Source organism: Marmota flaviventris, chromosome 9 (genome assembly GCF_047511675.1).
Source record: "Marmota flaviventris isolate mMarFla1 chromosome 9, mMarFla1.hap1, whole genome shotgun sequence".
Taxonomy (NCBI): domain Eukaryota; kingdom Metazoa; phylum Chordata; class Mammalia; order Rodentia; family Sciuridae; genus Marmota; species Marmota flaviventris.
In genome coordinates, this window is record NC_092506.1 from 120,998,838 (window position 1) to 121,016,916 (window position 18,079).

Genomic DNA, 18,079 nt, shown 5'->3' on the forward strand with positions numbered 1-18,079 from the left:
AACCACACCTAAACCCTAAACCTAACACTTTCATTACCTTAAACCAAATCCCTAAAGTTAACTCAAGCCCTAAATATAAACCCTAACCTAACTCAAACCCTCACCTTGATCCTGACCCTAATAATAACACTAGTTCTAAATCTGACACTTAGTATACACCTAACCTAACAATAAATCTATCCCTAACTGTAACACTAGACTTGACATTAGCCCTAGCCCTAATACTATCCTTAACCCTAAAACAAACATCTCTCATCCTGGCCCTAAACCTAGCTTTAATCATAACCCTAAACTTAACCCTAGCCCTGACCCTAATTCTAACCCTTGCCCTAGCCCTCAAACTAGCTATAACCCAATACCTTACCCTAAAGGTAATCCTAACTCCAACCCTAACCAAAGGCCTAAACCTAACACTAACACTAGACCTAATTTAGCACTATCCCTAACCCTAACCCTAACCCTAATCCTAACTCTAAGACTATCTCTAACTCTCATACTAGCCCTATTACTAGTTCTAACCCTATCCCTTACCATAATACTAAACCTAACCAAAACGTTAGTCCTAACCCTTGCCCTATCCTTATCCCAACCCTAACCATAGATCAAAACCTAACTCTAAATCTAACCCTAACCCGAAACCTAAGCCTAATGATTATAAATACATTTATATTTAGACTCTGTGTCTACAGGTGTTGGCTTCAATTATTATTTAAAATATAGTCATTAGTTACATAAAAGGCATACCATTTCTGGTGGGGTATAGAGAACTGAGGGTCAGGGGTAGGATGCTATGTTATGGTTATGGTTAGGACTAGTGTTAGTGATAGGTTTAGGATTTGGGATAGGTTTAGTGTTAGTGTTAGTGTTAGGGTTAGGGTTAGTGTTAGGGTTAGGGGTACAGTTGTAGTTAGGTTTGGGTTGCGGTTAGGATTAGGGTTAGTGTTAGGGTTAGGGTTAGATTTAGGTTTAGTGTTAGTGTAAGGGTTAGGGTTAGGGTTCAGGTTAGGGATTGGGTTAGGGTTAAGTTTCGGGTAAGGGTTTGTGTTAGGTTAAGGTTTAGGGATAGGATTCATGATACGGTTATGATTGGATTATGTTTATAGTTGGGGATAGAGTTAGGAGGATTATGGTTAATATTATGGTTAAGGGTAGGGTTAGGGTAAGTGTTAGGGTTGGGGTTAGGAATAGGGTTAGTATTACTGTTAGGGTTAGGGGTAGGTTTAGTGTTAAAGTTAGTGTTAGTGTTAGGTTTAGGGTTAGGGTTATGGTTAGGGTTAGTGATGGGATGAGCGTTAGGTTTAGGTATAGTATTAGGTAAGTGTTAAGGTTATTGTTAGGGTATGTCTTAGGGTAAGTTTAGGATTAGTTTTAGAATTAGGGTAAGGATCAGGGTTAGGGATTGGGTTAGGGTTAGGTTTAGGGTTAGTTTTAGAATTAGGGTGAGGATCACAGTTAGGGATCGGGATAGGGTTAGGTTTAGGTTTAGTTTTAAAATTAGGGTGAGTATCAGGGTTAGTGATCGGGTTACGGTAAGAATTAGTTTAAGAGTTAGGATTAGGATTAAGTTTAGGATTAGTGTTAGGGTTAATGTTAGGGTTAGAGTTATGGATCATGTTAGGTTGAGGGTTAGGGTTATAGTTTGGATTAGTGTTAGGGTTAGGGTTATGGTTGGATTAGGGTTACAGTTAGGGTTAGGGTTAGTGTTAAAGTTAGGTTTAGTGTTAGGTTTAGGGTTAGGGTTATGGTTAGGGTTAGTGACAGGGTTTGGGTTAGGTTTAGGTTTAGTATTAGGTAAGAGTTAGAGTTATTGTTAGGGTACGGATTAGGGTTAGGTTGAGGGTTAGTTTTAGAATTAGGGTGAGGATCAAGGTTAGGGATCGGGTTAGGGTTAGGGTTAGTTTAAGAGTTAGGATTACGGTTAGTGTTAGTGTTAGTGTTACAATAAGGGTTATGGTTAGGGTTATGGTTTACGTTAGGTTAGGGTTAGGTTTAGGGTTTGGGTTAGTTTAGGATTAGGATTAGTGATAGGTTTAGGATTAGTGATAGGTTTAGGATTAGTTATAGGTTTAAAATAAGTTATAGATTTGGGGTTAGTGTTAGGGTTAGGATTAGGGTTAGGGTTAGTGTTAAGGTTAGGGTTAGGGTTAGGGATAGTGTTAGTGATAGGTTTAGGGTTAGGGTTAGTTTAGGGTTAAATATAGGGTTAGGCTAATGGTTAGGTTAGGGTTATGATAAGGATTAGGTTTAGTTTTAGTGTTAGGGTTAGTGTTAGGATTTGGTTTAGGGTTAATTATATAGTTAGGGTTCGTGTAAGATTTAGGGTTCGTTTTAGGGTTTGGGTTAGGGTGTGGGATAGGGTTAGGGTTATGTTTAGGGTTAGGGTTAGTGTTAGATTTAGGGTTAGGGTTAACATTAGTGTTAGTGTTACGCTTAGAGTTAGGTTTAGGGTTAGTGTTTGGGTGAGAATTAGGGTTAGGTGTAGGGTTAAGGTTAGTTTTAGGGTTATGGTTCGTGTTGTGAATATGGTTAGGGTAGTGTTAGTGTTAGGGTTAGATTTAGGGTTAGTTTCAGTGTTAGGTTTAGGGTTAGGATTGGTTTAGGGTTAGTGTTAGGGATAGGGTTAGGGTTAGGGTAGTGTTATGGTTAGGTTTATGGTTAAGGTTAAGGTTAGTGTTAGGTTTGGATTAGGGTTAGGATTAGTGTAGGGTAAGGGTTAGGGTTAGGGTTAGGGTTAGGGTTAGGGTTATGATTTGTGTAAAGCCTAGGGTTAGGGTTAGGGTTTGTGTTAGGTTTAGGGTTAGGTTGTTGGTTTGTGTTAGGCTTACTGTTATGGTTAATTTAGGGGTAGATTTAGTGTTAGGTTTAGGTATAAGTTTATGGTTATGGTTAGGGTTAGGGTTAGAGATAGTGTTAGGGATAGTGTTAGGATTAGGGTGAGGTATAGGGTTAGGGTTAGGGTTAGTGTTAGGATTAATGTTAGGGTTACGGTTAGGATTAGAGTTACATTTAGAGTTATGGTTAGGGTTAGTGTTAGGTTTAGGGTTAGGATTAGTGTTAGTGTTTCTGTTATGGTTAGGTATAAGATTAGGGTTAGTGTTAAGGTTAGGGTCCGCATTACATTTAGGGTTAGTATTACGGTTTGAGTTACGATTAGGGTTAGTGTTAGTGAAAGATTTAGTATTAGTTATAGGTTTGGGGTTATTGTTAGGGTTAGGGTTAGGGTTATGGTTACATTTAAAGTTAGGGATAGTGTTGGGATAGTGTTAGGTTTAGAGTTAGTGTTAGAATAAGGGTTAGAGTTAGTGTTAGGGGCAGTGTTAGTGTTTGGGTTAGGGTTAGAGTTAAAGTTGGTGTTAGGGTTTAGATTAGGGTTAGTTTTTTTTAGTTGTGGTTAGGGTTACTGTTGGAATTTTGGTTAGGGTTAGAATTAGGAATAGTGTTCAGGTTAGTGTTAGGGTTAAGGTTAGGGTTTGTGTTAGGGTTAGCATTAGCGTTAAGATTTGTTTTAGGGTTAGTTTTAGGATTATGGTTGGATTATAGTTAGAGTTTGGGTTAGGGTTAGGGTTACTGTTAGCTTTAAGCATAGGGTTAGTGTTAGTTTTAGGGTTAGGGTTAGTGTTAGGATTAGGATTAGGGTTAGGGTTAATGTTAAAGGTAAGTTTCGTGTTAGGTTTAGGGTTAGGGTTAGTGATAGGGTAAGGATTATGGTTAGGGTTACTGTTAGGGTTAGGTTTATGGTTTCAGTTAGGTTTTGTGTTAGGGTTACAGTAAAGATTAGAGATAGGGTTAAGGTTAGAATTAGGGTTATAGTTAGGGTTAGGGTTATGGTTTGTGTTAGGTTTAGGGTAAGTGTTAGTGTAAGTGTTAGGGTTAGGGTTAGTGTTAAGGTTTTGGTAGGGTTAGGGTTAGGATTAGTGTTTGGTTTAGGGTTAGAATTAGGATTAGTTTAAGTATTAGGGTTAAGATTAGGGTTAGTGTTATGGTTAGTGTTAGCTTTAGGTTAGTGTTTGGGTCACAGTTAGGTTAAGGTTAAGGTTAGTTTTAGGGCTAGGTTTAGTGTTTGTGTTAGAGTTAGGTTTAAGGTTAGGTTAGGGTTAGGTTTAGATTTGGGTTCGTATTAGCATAGGGTTAAGGTTAGTGTTAGGTTGAGATTTAGGGTTAAGATTAGAGTTAGGTTTAGGGTTACAGTAAAAGTTAGGTTTAGTGATAGGGTAAGGATTAGGGTTAGGTTTAATGTTAGGGTTTGGTTTTGGGGTAGGGTTAGTTTTAGGGTTAGGTTTAGGGTTAGGTTTAGGGTTAGGTTTAGGGCTAGAGTTAGAGTTTGTTTAGGGTAACGGTTAGCGTTAGGGTTAGTGTTAGGTTTTGGGTTAGGGTTACGGTTAGTGTTAGGGTTATGGTTACTGTAAATTTAGATTTAGGATTAGATTTATGTTATTGTTATGGTTATGGTTAAGTTTATGGTGTATGGTACGGTTAGTGTTATTTTTTGTATTATGGTTTGGGTTGCGGTTAGGATTAGAGTTAGTGTTAGTGTTAGGGATAGTGTTAAGGTTAGTGTTAGGGTTAGTGTTAGGGTTAGGGTCAGTGATAGGTTAAGGTTTAGGTTTAGATTTAGGGTTATAATTAGAGGTAGTGTTAGTGTTATTGCTAGGGTTAGGGTTACAGTGAGTGTTAGGGTTAGGTTTAATGTTAGGATTAGGATTAGGGTTAAATTAGGGTTAGGGTTAGGGTTAGGTTTAGGTTCAGGGTTAGTGTTAGGGTTAGGGTTAGTGTTAGTACTATAGTTAGTGTTAGCATTAGTGTTTGGTTTAGTGTTATAAGTAGTTTTAGGTTTAGAGTTATGGTTAAAATTAGGGTTAGTGTCAGGTTTAGAGTAAGGTTTAGTTTTAATGTAAGTGTTAGGTTTAGGGATAGGGTTAGGGTTTGGGTTAGAGTTAGGTTTGATGTTATTCTTAGGTTTAGGGTTAGTGTTAGGATTAGGTAAGAGTTAGGTATAGGGTTAGGGTTAGTTCATGGTTAGGATTAGGGTTGGGTTTAGGGTTAGGATTATGGTTACTGTTAGGTTTGGGGTTACAGTTAGAGTTAGGGTTAATGTTAGGTTTACAGTTAGGTTTCAGGTTAGGATTATGGTTTGTGTTAGGTTTTGGTTTAGGGTTAGTGTTAGGGTTAGGTTTATGGTTAGGTTTCGGGTTAGGGTTAGTTTTAGGGTAAGGGTTAGTGTTACTTTTAGGGTTAGGGTAAGAGTTCATTTTGGAGTTAGGGTTAGAGTTAGTGTAAGGTTTAGGGTTATGTTTAGGGTTAGGGTTAGTATTAGGATTAGATACATTACCCTAAACCTAACCTGAACCCTAAACCTAACCATATCCATAAACCTAATCCTAACACTAATAAGCTTAACCCTAACACTATCTCTAACTATAACCTAGACTTGACATTAGCCCTAGCCCTAATGAAGCCCTAAGACTAGAACAAAATCTAGCCCGAATCCTAGCCCTAATCTTAGACTTAATCCTAAACCTAATCGTAACTAACCATAGACCTAAACCTAATTTTAACCCTTGCCCTAGTTCTAAAGCTAGCTATAACATTATACCTAACCGTAAACATAACCATAACCCTTGCCATGAACCTATGCTCAGCCTTAATACTAACCCTAGCTCTAATCCTAGACCTAATTAAGCCATAATTCTAACCCTATATCTAAACCTAACACTAAGACTAACTCTAACTCTTGCCCCAGCACTATCCCTAGTTCTTACCCTATCCCTTATGATAATTCAAACCCTAGACCTACCCTAGCCCTAACCTTCACTGTAGCCCTAAACCTAGATCTAACCCTAACTCTAAATATAACCCTAAACCTCAGCCTAAACCACACCCTAACACTAGTTCTAACCCTAAGGCTAATTTGAAAATTAGCCCTAAACCTATCCCTGGCCCTCAAGCAAACTGAGCCACAGCACTGACTCTAAACGTTTACATAAACCAAAACCTAACCCTACACCTAGTCCTAACTCTAGACCTAATTCAAGTAGTAACCCTAACCCTAGAACTAATACTAACACTGACTCCTACCTTAACACTAACCCTAGCTCTACACATCACCTTATCCCTAAACCTAATCCTAACACTAGACCTTGCCCTAAACCTAACCCTAAAACTAGCCCTAATCGTAATGCCAGTTCTTAAATTAGCCATAGCCCTAAACCTAACACAAAACCTAGCCATAATTCAAGCTTAACCCCAAATTTAACCCTAACCCTAACCATGGCCCTAACCCTATCCTTAGCCCTAGTTCTAATCCTACCTCTAACCCTATTTCTTACACTTAGTCAAACACTTACCCTATTGCTACCCCAGTCCTAACACTAATTCTATGCCTACCCCAAACCTTAACTCCATTCCTAGTACTAACCTTAGCCCTCATTCTAGCTCTAAACTTAACCCAAACCCTAACCCTAATCCTGACCCTTATTCTGACCCTAACACTAAACCTAGGTTTAAACCTGACCCTAAAATTTATCGGAAACCTAACACTAGCTTTACCAGTAGCCCTAACGCTAAACCTAACACTAACACTTGCAATAGACCTAAACCTAATCCTAAGAATAGACATAACCCTAGACTTAGCCCTAACAATATCCCTTAAACAAACCAAACAATCACTCTATCCATAGACCTAACCCTACTCCTCATTCTGTACCTAACACTAAACCTTATCCTAACCTGAACCCTGATACTTACCCTAACAAAAACCCTAACTCTAAACATTATCCTAACCCAAAAACTAACCCTAACACTACACCTACTCTAAATCTAGCCATAACCATAACTCTAGCTCTTACATTACCCATATACGTAACACAAGCCCTAAACCTCACACGAAACCTAGCTATAATCACAGCACTAAACCTAACCCTAAGCATAACCTTAACCCTAGCCATAACCCTAAACCTAAACCTAACCCTTGTTCTAGCCCTAACTCTAGCTCAAACTCTAAACCTTACCCTAAACATAACCCTAGCCAAAACCCTAAACCTCACTAACTCTAGCCCTAATCCTAACTGTAACCACAGCCCAAAGCCTACCACTAATAACTCTATCCATTACACTAACCATAAGCCTAAAACTAATGCTAACCCTAGCCCTAAACCTAACCCTAATCCTACCCTAGCCCTGACTGTAACCCTAACCCTCACTTAAGCCCTAAACCTAGCTCAATCCCTAACCATTACACTTATCCTAAGACTAACACTAACTCAAGGCCTATACTTAGCCCTAACCCCAGCCCTAATCCCAAACTTAACCATAGTCTAAACACTAGCTCAAACCCTACCCATTACCCTAACCCTAAACTTAACCCTAATGATAAAACTAGACCTAAATGTAAATGTACCCTAACCCTAACCCTAAACCGAAACCTAATCCTAGAACTAACAGTGAACCTAACCCTAACCCTAAATCTAAGTTAGCTCAAATCCTAAACCTAATTCTAAACCCAAATCTAAGGCTAATCTAAACCTATACCTATATTTAACCTGACACTAAACCTATTACCCTAACCCTAATGATAACCCTTGCCCTAACTGTAAAACTAACCATGGCCATAAACCTGGACCAATCTCTAAATAAACCTTAGCCATAGCAAAAATCCTAGCTCAAACCCTAAAGGGTACCCTAAACCTAATCCTAACTGTAACCCTCGCCCTAACCCTGAGCCTAACCCTAATTCTAGCCCTCATTTTAACCATAACCCTAGCCCTAACCCTAGGTCTAACCCTATAAATTACCCTAATGATAACCATAACCCTAATGCTAACCCTAACCCTAACCCTAAAACTATAACTATCTTAAACCTTACCTGAACCGTAAACCTAACACTATCCATTACATTAACCCTAATTCTAACCTTAATGCTAATTTGAGGCTTAAACCTAAACTTTAACCTAACCCAAACCCGAAGCCTAACTCTGACCCTAATAATACCCCAGCTCTTATTCTGACCATTTCTCTAAACTTAACACTTTAATTTGCCCTAGCCATAAATGTAACCCTAAAAATATCACTTAATATAAACCTTGACCTGATATTAGTTCTAGCCCTAATTCTTGATCTATACCGAACACAAAACCTAGCCCTAATCCTTGAATCTAGCCTTATCCTAAACCTAACCATAACCCTTCCCCTAACCATAAAGCTAATCATAAAACTAGCTCTAACCCTAACCATACCACTAAAACAAAATCGAGCAACAGGCCTAACACTAACCTTAACTTAAAACAAACCCTAGCAATACACCTAGATCTAACCTTAGCCCTAATTCATGTCCTAATCATAACCTTAAATATAACCCTGAACGTGAATTATATTCTAACACTCATCCTAGCTCTAAACACCAACCTAAACTTAAACTGAACCCTAACAGTAATCCTAGCCCTAATTCAAGTTCTAACCCTAACCCTAAAACAAACCCTGAATTGACTGATAGCCTAACACTAACCGTAGCTATACATATCTCCTGAATCTTAAACCTAACCCTAACACTTGACCTATCCCTACCTCTAACCCTAATTGTAACCCTAGTTCTTATATTAGCCATTGCACTAACCCTAGGCTTAAACCTCACACAAAAACTAGTCCTAATGTGGGCCCTAAACCTAGCTTTAACCCCAACCATAAACCTAACCCTAGCCCTAAACTTATGCCTTACCCTGAGCAAAACCTTAAACCTAATGGTAACCCTAGACCTATCCTTAATCCTTAGGCTAAAAAATCCTAACCCTATTAATAGTCCTAACCCTAGATCTCATTCTAGCTCTAATGCTATCCAAAACTCTAACCCTAATCCTGACCCTTATTCTGACCATAACATATACCCTAGGTCTAAACCTGACCCTAACCCTAAACCAAAACCTAACACTAGCCCTACTTGTAACCTTTGCCTAAACCTAACCCTACCACTAGCTCTATCCTAAACCTAATCCTAAATCTAGCCTGAACTCTAGCTCTAGACTTAAACAAAATCCTAGCCCTAGCCCTAACAAAAACCTTTACCTTTACCCCAACCAAACACTAACTCAAAACCTAGACTTAAATCTAGTCCTAATTCTGGCTGTAACCCTAACTTTAACTTAAACTCTAACCCAAACACTGACCCTGTCTTTAATATTAAACCTACCTTTAAACCTGAAACTAACCAAAGCATAAATCTAATTCTAGACCCAGCCATAACCCTAACCCTAAAACTAACCCTAATCATAACCCTAGATCTTACATTACCCATAGCTCTAACCCTAGGCCTAAACCTAACACTAAACATAGAGCTAATTTTAGGCCTAAACATAGCCTTAAGCATAACCCTAACCCTAACACTAGCCCTATACTAAACCTAAACTAACCCTATCCGTTACCTTAACCCTAACCCTAATGTTAATGATAACCCTAGCCCTAACTCTAACCATAATCTTAAACCTAGCGTAATCTTATCCCTAGACCTAACCCTAAACCTAGCCCTAACCCTAGCTCAAAACCTAACCTTTATGCTTAATATAACTCTAAACCTAACCCTAACCCTAATTTTAACACTAAGTCTAAACCTAACTCAAGGCATATTCCTAACCATAATTCTAGTGCTAATCTAATCCCTAACCAGAAAATTAACAATAGACCTAACCCTAAAAGTAAAACTCGCCATAGCCCTAACCCTAGCTCAAAACCTAACCCGTACCATAAACCTAAACAAAACTGTAGCCTTAACACTAATCTTAAAACTAAATCTAACCTTAAACCTAAATGTAAACCTACATCTAATCATATCTATTACCCTAACCCTTATCCTAAACCTAATGATAACCCTAGCCCTAAACTTAACTCTAACCCTAAACCTACCATAATTGTGTCCCTAGACCTAAGGCTGAACCTAATCCTTGATCTAGCACTAACACTAGCTCAAAACCTAGCCGTTACCCTAAACATAACCCTAGCCCGAAACCTAACCCTAATCCTAGCCCTAATCCTAACTGTAACCATAGCCCAAACTCTACCTCTAACTCTAGTCATTACCCTAATCATAACACTAAACCTAATGCTAAACCTAGCCCTAACCGTAACCATAACCCTTACTCTAACCCTAGCCCGGATTCTAACCTGAAGCCTCAACCTAGCCCTAATACTTAAACAATCCCTGACCCTTACCCTTAGCCTAACCATAAGAAAATGATAAGCCTAATGCTAAAACTAACCCTAGCCCTAGCCCTAATCCTAAACTTAAAACTAGACTTAACCTTAGCTCTAACCCCATCAATTAGCCTACCCTAACAATAAATGTCACAATAACTATAGCCCTAACCCTAAACCTACGATAACCTTAACTGTAAACCTAACCCTAGACCTAAACATAAACCTAAAACTTGCCATAGTCCTAACCCTAGCTCAAAACCTAAATTATGCAAACTTAACACTAACCCTAGTCTTAAATCTAAACCTAACCCTAACCCCCCAAACCCAACATCTAAACTTGTCCATACCCTTAACCCTAATGGTAAACCTTATCCTAATCCTTGACCTAGTCTGAGGCCTAACCCTGCACTTAGCACTATCCCTAGCTCAAACCCTAACCCTTACCCTAAAACTAACCCTAGCCTTAACCCTAACCCTATCCCTAAATCTACCCCTAATCCTAAACATAACCCTAGCCCTAACCCTTGCTCTAACCCTATCCATTACCCTTATGATAACCACAAACCTAATGATAATTCTAGGCCTAACCCTAACAATATCCATTACCCTAAACCTAATCTGAGCCCTAAACCTAACCTGAAGCCTAAACCTAACCTTATCCATTACCCTAACCCTAACTCAAACCTAATGCTAAATTGAGCCATAAGCCTAAACCTCAACCTAACCCAAACCCAAAACCTGACTCTGACTATTATAATACCCCTAGCTCTCAACTTGAACCTCACCCTAAACCTAATTCTGACACTAAACCTAGCCATAAATCTTACCCAAAAACTATTCCTAACCATAACCCTAGACCTGATATTAGCCCTAGCCCTAATTATTGCCATAAATCTAACACAAATGCTAGCCCTCATTCTAGCCATATAACTAGCTTTGATCCTAACCCAAACCCTAACTCTAGCCCTATCCCTAATTCTATCCCTCTCCCTAGTTCTGAACCTTGCTATAACCCCATCCCTTCCCCCAAATATAACCCTAACTCTAACTCTAGACTTAACCCTTATACTAATCCTAAACCTGATCCCAGCCCTAATTTAGCCCTAACCCTACCACTAGCGCTAAGACTAATTCTAACTCTCACCCTAGCCCTATTCCTAGATCTAATCCTATTCCTTACCATAACCCTAACACTTACCCTAACCTTAGCCCCAACACTAGCCCTAGCCCTAAACCTAGAACTAGCCATAACTCTAAGTCCAAACTTTACCCTAAGCCTAAATCTCACACTAACACTAGCCCTAACACTAACACTAATCCTAAAAGTAGCCCTAATCTAGTTCAAGCCCTAAAACAAAACCGAGCCATAAGCCTAACCCTAACCCTTAACCTAAACCAAAACCTAACCCTACACCTAGCCCTAACATCAGCCCTAATTCCAGTCCTAACCTAACCCTAAAACTAACCTTGAGCCTGACTCTGACCTTACTCTAACCCTAGCTCTAACATCACTCTAAAAGTATACGTAACCCTACAACTAGAACTAGCCCTAACAGTAACCCTAAAAGTAGCCCTAATCATAACTCTAGTTCTTAAATTAGCCTTATCCCTAATCCTAGCCCTAACCTGTCCCAAAACCTAGCCCTAAACTGGGCCCTAGACCTCATTTTAATCCTAACCCTAACCCTAACATTAATTATTACCCTAAATCTAACCCTAATGCTAAAACTGGCCCTAACCCTAAACCTAACCCAAAGTTAATCCTAACCATAATCCTAGCCCTAAGTCTAGCTTTAATCCTATCCATTACCCTAAACATAACCCTCATCCTAATGCTAACCCTATCCCTAAACTTAACCCTAAACCTAAACCTGGACCTGACACTAACCCTGTCATGCTAGCCCTAACCATAGCTCAAACCTTAACACTTACCATAAAACTAACACTAAAACTAACCCTAGACCTAACTCTCACCCTAACCCTAGCTAGAATCCTAACTATAACCCTAGCCCTAACCTATCCATTACCCTAAACATAAGCCTAACCCAAACATAGCTCTAAATATAGTTCTAACCCCACCCATTACCCAAACCCTAACTATAAATATCATGATAACACTAGCCCTAGCCCTAAAACTATTCTAAGCTTAACTGTAAACTTAACCCTTGTTCTAACTCTAAACCTACACTAACCCTAACTGTAAACCTAACCCTAGACCCAACCGTAAACCTAACCCATGCCGTAGCCCTAATCCTAGCTCAAATCCTAACAGTTATGATAAACCTAACACTAACCCTAGTCCTAAACATAAATCTAACGCTATCCATTTAGGCTTAACCCTAAACCTATAGCTAACACTAACCTTATTCTTACCTACACCTAACCTGAACACTAAACCTAACCCTATCAATTACTCTAACCCTAAACCTGATCCTATTGCTAATTCGAGCCCTAAAACTAAACCAAAACTTAACCCAAACTCTGAACAAGACACTGACTCTAATAACCCACATAGCTCTAAACGTGATACTTACCCGAAACATAACCTTTAAACTAGACCAAGCCATAAACCTAACAGTATCACTAACCGTATCCCTAGACCTGATATTACTACTCTACCTAATTCTTGCCTTAAACATAACACAAAGCAGAGCCCTCATCTTAGCCCTAAACCTAGCCTTAACCCTAATTTCAACCCTCGCCCTAGTTCTGAACCTAGGTATAACCAATCCTTTCCCCTATCCCTAACCCTAACACTATCACACTAAACCTAGCCCTAAGTCTAGGCCTAATCCTAACACTAAACATAGCTCTAATTCTAGCCCTAATTTATTGATAACTGTAAACCTAACTCTAACCTTAGCCCTAAGACTAACCCTAACTGTAGCCCAAGACCTATTTCTAGTACCAACCTTATCTATTGTCTAAAGCTAACACTAGCCCTCACCTTAGCCCTAAATCTAGCCATAGTCCTAAACCTAGAACTAACCCTAACTCTAAATCTACCCTAACTATAAACCTAAACCTCACCCTAACACTAGCCCTAAACCTAATTCTAAATAGAAAACTAGCCCTAACCCTAGCCATAGCCCACAAACAAAACTGAGCTATAGCCCTAATACTAAACCTTAACCTAAACCAAATCCTAATGCTACACCTAGTCCTAACTCTATCCCTACAACTAATACTGACCATGACTCTGACACTAAATCTAACCCTACCTCTAAATATCACCCTAAACCTAAGCCTAACCCAAACACTAGATCTAGCCCTAATCCTAACCCTAAAACTCTCTCAAAATGTAAAGCAAGTTCTTACATTAGCCAGAGCCCTAACCATAACACAAAACCTAGCGCTAATCTGATCCTCAACTCTAGCTTTAACACTAACCCTAACCCTAACACTAACACTAACCCAAACCCTAGCTCTAAACATATTCCTTACCCTAAGCCAAATGCTCACCCTAATGCTACACTAGTTCTAACTCTAACCCTTAGCTTACCCCAAACTCTAACTCAATTACTAGTCCTAACCCTAGAATGAAGCCTAAGCCTAACCCTTCCTTTATTCTGAACCTAACACTAACCCTAGGTCAAAGCCTGACCTTAACAATAAACCAAACCCTAACACTAGCCCTACCAGAAAACCTATACCTAAAACTAACAAATCCTAACCCTAACCCTAACCATAACCATAACACTAGCACTAGACCTAAGCTTAATCCTAAATATAGCCAAAACTCTAGCCCTAGTCCTAAACAAAAACCTAGCCCTAACCCTAAAATAACCCTTAACCTAAAGCAAAGACTAACTCTAGCCCTAGACTTAAACCTAGTTCTAATTCTGACAGTAACCAAAACCCAATGCTAGCCCAAACAATGATGCTTATGCTAACACAAACCCTAGCTGTAAACCTTATCCTAACCGAAAACTTAAAACTACTAGAAATATGTATAACCCTAACACAAAAACTAGCCATAACCATAACCCTAGCTTTTACATTATCCATAGCCATAACACTAGCTATAAACCTCACACAAAACCTAGCCCTAATACAAGCCCTAAACCTAGACCTAAGCATAACCTTAACCCTAACCCTAGCACAAAACCTAAACCTAATGCTTGCCCTAGATCAAACCCTAACTCAAACTCTAACCCTTACACTAAACATAACCCTAGTTCTAACCCTAACTCTAACCCTATCCCTCATCCTAACTGAAAACATAGCCAAAATCCTAGCTCTAACTTTATGCATTACCTTAAACATAACCTTAATCCTAATGCCAAACCTAGCCCTAACCCTAACTGTAGCCCTGATTCTAACCATCACCATTGCCCTAGCCCTAACCCTAGAACAAACCCTAACACTTACCTTAAACTTAACCCTAACACTAGCCCAAGATGTAACCCAAACCCTAGCCCTAATCCTAAACTTAACCTAAGCCATAACACTAGAACTAAGCATATTCATTACTCTAAATATAAGTCCAAACCAAATACTAACTCTAGTCCTAACCGGAACCCTATCGCTAACATTAATCCTATATATTACTCTAAACCTAACCTAAACTGTAAACCTAACTTTATCCGTTACTCTAGCCATAACCCTAACCCTAATGCTAATTTGAGCCCTAACCTTAAATCTTATCCCAAACTAATCCTTAACCCATACTCTGACCGTAATAATAACCTAGCTCTATACCTGACCCCTATGCTAAACCTAACCCTTACACTAGACCTAGCCATAAACCTATCCCTAACTCTAACCCTAACCATAACCCTAGACCTGACATTAGCCCTAGCCCTTATCCTAGCCCTAACCCTAACACAAACCCTAGCCATCATCCTAGCCCTAAACCTAGACTTAATCCTAAATGAAACCCTCACCTAGCCCTGTCCCTAAATATAACCCTCGCCCAAGACTGAACCTAGCTATGTAACCCCAACCCTTCCCCTAAAACTAACCATAACCTTAGCCCTAACCATACATCTAACCATAACACTAATCATAGTGCTAATCCTAGCCCTATTTGAACCATAACCTTAACCCTACCCCTAACCTAGCCATTGTTCTAACCCTAAATCTTAACCAAAACCAAACCCTAACCCATAACTAGTCATAACCCGAGCTCTAATTCAAGTGTAGACATAAAACTAACCCTCACTCTGACTCATATTCAAACACAAAGCCTAGCTCTAAATATCACCCTAACCCTAAAACTAATTCTAACACTAGACCTAGCTGTAACCCTAACCCTAAAACTAATCCTAATCATAACACTCTAACACAAAAATAGCCCTAATCCAAACCCTTACGCTAGATTTAACCCTGTTTCTAACCCTAAAACTAGCACTAAATCTAACCCTAAATCAAGCCCTAACCCTAGCTCTAATCCTATCAATTACCCAAAAACAAACCCTATTCATAATGAATACTCTAGTCCTAATCCTAATCCTTAGCCAAACCCAAACAATAACCCTATTACTAGTCCTAACATTAGCCTCATTCTAGATCTAAAAATAACCTAAAACCTCACCCTCACCTTCATCCTTATTCTGACTCTAAAAATTATTAGAGGTCTAAATTTGACCCTAAACCAAAACTGAAACCTGAAACTAGCTCTACCAGTAATCTTATACCTAAACCTGACCCAAACACTAGCCCCATACATAAAACTAATCCTGAATCTAGCTATTACTCTAGCCCTTGACCTAAACAAAAACATAGTCCTAGCCCTAACAATAACCCTTATTCTAAACCAAACACTAAACCTACCACTCGACTTAATCTAGTCCTATTCTGGCTTTCACCCTAACCCTAACTTTAACCTGAACACTTGCCCTGACACTAATATTGAACGTAGTTATAAACCTGACACTAACCCAAACCTAAACCTAATACTAGACCTAGGGTTAAGTCTAACCCTAAAACTAGCTCTAATCAGAAACCTAGATCTTACATTACACATAGCACTAACCCTAGGCCTAAATCTAACACAAAACTTAAATAACTTTAACCCTAATTGAGGCCTCGACCGACCCTAAGCATAACATTCACCCTAACCTTAACCGCAGTCCTAAACCCTAAACCTAACACTCACCTTAATCCTAACCCTAGCTCAAAGACTAACCCTTAGCCCAAACATGACCCTAGCACTATTCCTAACCATAACCCTAACCATAGCCCTAATCCTAACTTTAACCCTAAACCTAACACTAGCTCTAACCCTAGGCATTAGCCTAACTCTAACCCTAACCCTAAAAATAACCCTATCCCTAACTCTAACTGAAACCCCAACCCAAACCATAAACCGATCCCTAGACCTAATGCTAAACCTACAACTTGCCATAACCTTAACCCTAACTCAAAACCTAAATTTTACCTTCAAACCAACAGTAAACCTAGCCCTAAAACTGAACTTAAATCTAAACCTAACCTTAACCATAAAGCTACCCTTACATCTAACCCAATCTATTAGCCTAAACCTAATGCTAACCCTAATGAAAACCCTAGCCCTAACCCTATAACTAACATGGACCATAATACTAAGCCTAACACTCATCCTAGACGTAACCCTAGCACAAAAAAAACCTTTACCCTAAATTGAACTCTACCCTACCCTAAGCTAGGGTTTCTAGCCCTAACTTAAAATCTAACCTAACTCTAGCCCTAACCTAACCCTAGCCCTAACCATAGCTCGAAACCTATATATTATCCTTATGATAACCCTAATCCTAATGCTAACCCTAGGCATAACCCTAACTCTTTTGCTAACCCTAAAGCTCTCCATTGCCCTAAACCTTCCCTAAAACCTAAACTTAACACAATCAATTGCCCTAACCCTAACCATAACCCTAATGCTCATTTTAGCACTATCCCTAAACTTAACCTAAAACAAACCCTAACCCTGATCCTGATGCTAAAAATACACCTAGCTCTAAACCTGACCCTTACCCTAAGCATAAAATTACACTAGACCTAGACACAAACCTAACCCTAAATCTACCCCAAACTGTAACACTAGTCATGACATAAGTCCTAGCCCTAATTCTATACCTAACCCTATAAGTAACCTTGGCCTCATCCAAGCCCTAAACTTAGTTTTAATCAAAACCCTAACCCTAACCCTAGTCCTAAACCAACTTCTAACCCTCATCTTATCTCTAAACTAGCTATAACAACATACCTTACCCTTAAATTAACTATAACCCTAGACCTAACAGTAGGCCTAAAATGAACAATAACCCTAGCTCAAAACCTAACCCCTAACTTAGCCCTATCCCGAAAACTAACCAAAACCCTAGGACAAAGACTAACTCAAACTCTCACTTTAGTCCTAGACCTAGATTTAACCCTATCTGTTACTGTAACCATAACCCTAGCCATAACCCTTGCCCTATAGTTAGACCTATCCCTAATCCTAGATCTAATGCTAAATCCAAATCTAACCCTAACCCAAAGCCTAAGCCTAACACTAATACTAGTCCTAACCCTAATGTTAAACTTATAACTAGCTCTAACCCTAAACCTAGGACTTAAAACAAAACTGAGCAACAAACCTAACTCTAAACCTTAACTTAAACCAAACCCCAACAGTACACCTAGACGAAACCCTAGCCCTAATTCAAGTCCTAACCCTAACCTTAAAACTTACCCTGACCCTGACTCATATCCTAAAACTGACCCTACCTCTAAAGGCAACCGTAAACTTAAACCAAACCCTAAAAGTAAACCTAGCCCTAATTCAAGTCATAACCCTAAACTTAAAGAAAACCCTGACCTGACTGTTATCCTAACAGTCGCCCTTGATCTAAACACAGCCCTCAGCTTAAACGAACATTAACCCTAGCCCTTATTTGAGTGCTAATCCTAACCCTAACACTAACCTTGATGCTTTCTC